The 3,600-nt window shown below is 39.8% G+C and overlaps 1 long non-coding RNA gene across 1 annotated transcript; it reads left to right on the plus strand.

Annotated features, from left to right (window-relative positions):
* Positions 1–986: 986 nt before the first annotated feature.
* On the plus strand, positions 987–1,485 carry LOC120939587. Its single transcript, XR_005749282.1, has 2 exons — positions 987–1,119; positions 1,344–1,485. It is a non-coding gene; the product is annotated as an uncharacterized LOC120939587 (long non-coding RNA).
* The last annotated feature ends 2,115 nt before the right edge of the window (positions 1,486–3,600 follow it).

The following is a 3,600-nucleotide window of genomic DNA, read 5'->3' on the forward strand; positions in this document are numbered from 1 at the left end:
GCTCAGCTATGAGGAAAGATTAGAAGAACTAAATCTATTCACTCTTGAGAAGAGGAGAATTAGGGGGGATATGATCAACATGTACAAATATATAAGAGGTCCATACAGTGTACTTGGTGTTGAGTTATTCACTTTACGGTCATCACTGAGGACAAGGGGGCACTCTTTACGTCTAGAGGAAAAGAGATTTCACCTCCAAATACGGAAAGGTTTTTTCACAGTAAGAGCTGTGAAAATGTGGAACAGACTCCCTCCAGAGGTGGTTCTGGCCAGCTCAGTAGATTGCTTTAAGAAAGGCCTGGATTCTTTCCTAAATGTACATAAAATAACTGAGTACTAAGATTTGTAGGTAAAGTTGATCCAGGGTAAATCCGATTGCCTCTCGGGGGATCAGGAAGGAATTTTTTCCCCTGCTGTAGCAAATTGGATCATGCTCCGCTGGGGTTTTTTGCCTTCCTCTGGATCAACTGTGGGTATGGAGTTGGGTGTATGGGATTGTATTGTGTTTTTTATTTTGTTTGTTTATTTTTTTGAGGTTGAACTGGATGGACTTGTGTCTTTTTTCAACCTGACTAACTATGTAACTATGTAACTATGTAACTATGTAACAAGCTACAAAATAGAAAAAAGAGAGAAAAACAAAATAAGGCATTGTGAATATTGCCAAAAACAACAACAACAGTCTGAAAAGTACAGACCGCTGGTGTTGCAGTACAAAATGATCTATATTTATACATAAATGATATTTGGGGGATAAACATTTGTAATAGAGTAGTTCATGAAAATACAAAGGTCACATAAACTAGTTGTACAGTGAAAGAGACCAGGAGCACACTTACCCGTCCAGGTCCAAGAACATCCAATCACAATTAAAATCAGCTGTATGCCATTAAATCAAACTGTGAAAAAGGATTCCACAGTATATGTGCCGAATCTAGCAAGCATCCCAAAGGAGAGCCACACCAGCCAGTCAGTCCAAGTGGGGTGACTGGCTGGTGTGGCTCTCCTTTGGGATGCTTGCTAGATTCGGCACATATACTGTGGAATCCTTTTTCACAGTTTGATTTAATGGCATACAGCTGATTTTAATTGTGATTGGATGTTCTTGGACCTGGACGGGTAAGTGTGCTCCTGGTCTCTTTCACTGTACAACTAGTTTATGTGACCTTTGTATTTTCATGAACTACTCTATTACAAATGTTTATCCCCCAAATATCATTTATGTATAAATATAGATCGTTTTGTACTGCAACACCAGCGGTCTGTACTTTTCAGACTGTTGTTGTTTTTGGCAATATTCACAATGCCTTATTTTGTTTTTCTCTCCTTTTTCTATTTTGTAGCTTGTTGCACTGCCCTTGATAAAGCTCAATCGAGCGAAACATGTCGGGCCTCCTCCAACAGGTTCCTCTGCTACTGTTTTAGTCGCTAACATCACCTATGAGACCATCCATGTCTTGTTTGATATTCTGTGTTATTTAAAAACCAATTTATATGTTTGAATAAATTATTATTTTTATATTTATTTCATTGTTTTGGATTGAATTTTCCAATATTAACACCTTTAAAATCCCAGGGTTTGTCACCCTTTCCCGCATTTCTTGTTTTCTGTTTATATCGGGATGTGGTGTTCAGTGATTTGAGTATCTGTGCTTCATTTACATATTCTTACAGGAGTGAATTTTCCTTCCTAGGGGTAGATTTCCTTTCACTTCCCATTGTCTCCCTCCGTTTGTAAGTAGGAGTCGTTTGTAAGTCGGGTGTTTGTAACTAGGGGACCACCTGTGTATATATATATATATACTGTATATATAATATATATAATTATCTTGTGATATACAGAACTGTATTCATTTCATTTAAAGGAGAAGTAAAACCAAAGCTCGTTTGGCTGTACTTTTCCTGTGAATCATATGAGTGCAGTTTGTTCTATACTCCAGTGACCTATTTTCAGCAAACAGTGGGCTGAGGCCTGCTTTCGGTTGACACATGCCTGGACCAGCACCCAGCTCAGCCCCTCAGCAAGGCACTAAGAGCCTGAACCCGCCCCCCCCCCCCACAGCCCAGCGCTCCAGTGAGCGAGAAGGGGGCAAAGCAGAGAGTGGTGACTGACAGGGATGCCTGAAAACCAAGCGATCGGCAGTGTTTGATCACTCGGTTCTCAGTGTTAGGGCCAGCAGGGGCCAGATGCAGCATCGGATCTATGCTGCATACACCTAGGTATGTATGAATCTACAAAAAAATTCCATATATCTCTTTTTAAGGACTTCTATTGTGAAACAATATAATATTCTGGTAACTGTATGTGGTTAGTATATCTAATGATAGAATTTAGTATGTGGATTTTTTAAAATTGTAAATGCCTTTATTCATATTTTTCTCTACATTTACATGCAGACCAAGCAAACGTATCAGTTACCGGAGTTGGAAAAAACATTTAACATTGGGGTGTTATCAGCTCCTATTCCTATGGTTTAAACATTTTTCCAAAAGAAAAAAAAACTGTTGCTGTAACTGCTTAAAAGTGTTGAGCTTTAAAGGATAACTAAATCCCCAAAATAAAATACAATATACTCTGTCTTACGAGTTCTTAGATATGGTTGCTTTTTGTTTTTTGTTTTTTTTTTTCATGGTAAGAATATTTTCAAAAAGTAGAAAAGTACATAGTAATCTTGGCAGATATGCGGTCTCAGCTGACCTGCTAGCATAAAATGAATTTTAACTTACTTTTGTGAGCTACCAATTTCCCATTTTTACTTGTTTCAATTGTGATTAAAGATAAAGAGATATATAGGAAATTAGGAAATCTCAAGAGCACATGACAAAGCCCTCATAAAAAGTAACAATCCCATGTCCCATAACCCATATACACTGCTCAAAAAAATTAAAGGAACACTTTGAAAACATATCAGATCTCAACATGCAAAAATCTCATGCTGGTTATCTATACTAATATGGACTGGGTAATGTGTTAGGAATGAAAGGATGGCACATCATTTGATGGAAATGAAAATTATCCACCTACAGAGGGCTGAATTCAAAGACACGCCGAAAATGAAAGTGAAAAAATTTGGCAGCAAGCTAGTCCATTTCGCTGAAATTTCATTGCAACAATTTAAAATGGTCCTCAGTAGTTTGTATGGCCCCCAAGTGCTTGTATGCATGCCTGACAACATCAGGGCATGCTCCTAATGAGACAATGGATGGCGTCCTGGGGTATTTCCTCTCAGATCTGGACCAGAGCATCACTGAGCTCCTGAACAGACTGAGGTGCAACCTGGCGGCACCGGATGGAGCGAAACATAATGTCCCAGAGGTGTTCTTTTGGATTTAGGTCAGGTGAGCATGGGGACCATTCAATGGTATCAATTTCTTCATCCTCCCGAAACTGGCTGTATACTCTCGCCACATTAGGCCGGGCATTGTCGTGCACCAGGAGGAACCCAGGACCCACTGCACCAGCGTAGGGTCTGGCAATGGGTCCAAGGATTCCATCCCGAAACCTAATGGCAGTCAGGGTGTCATTGTGTAGCCTGTAGCGGTCTGTGCGTCCCTCCATGGATATGCCTCCACAGATCATCACTGATCCACCACCAATCC

Source organism: Rana temporaria, chromosome 5 (assembly GCF_905171775.1).
Source record: "Rana temporaria chromosome 5, aRanTem1.1, whole genome shotgun sequence".
Lineage (NCBI taxonomy): Eukaryota > Metazoa > Chordata > Amphibia > Anura > Ranidae > Rana > Rana temporaria.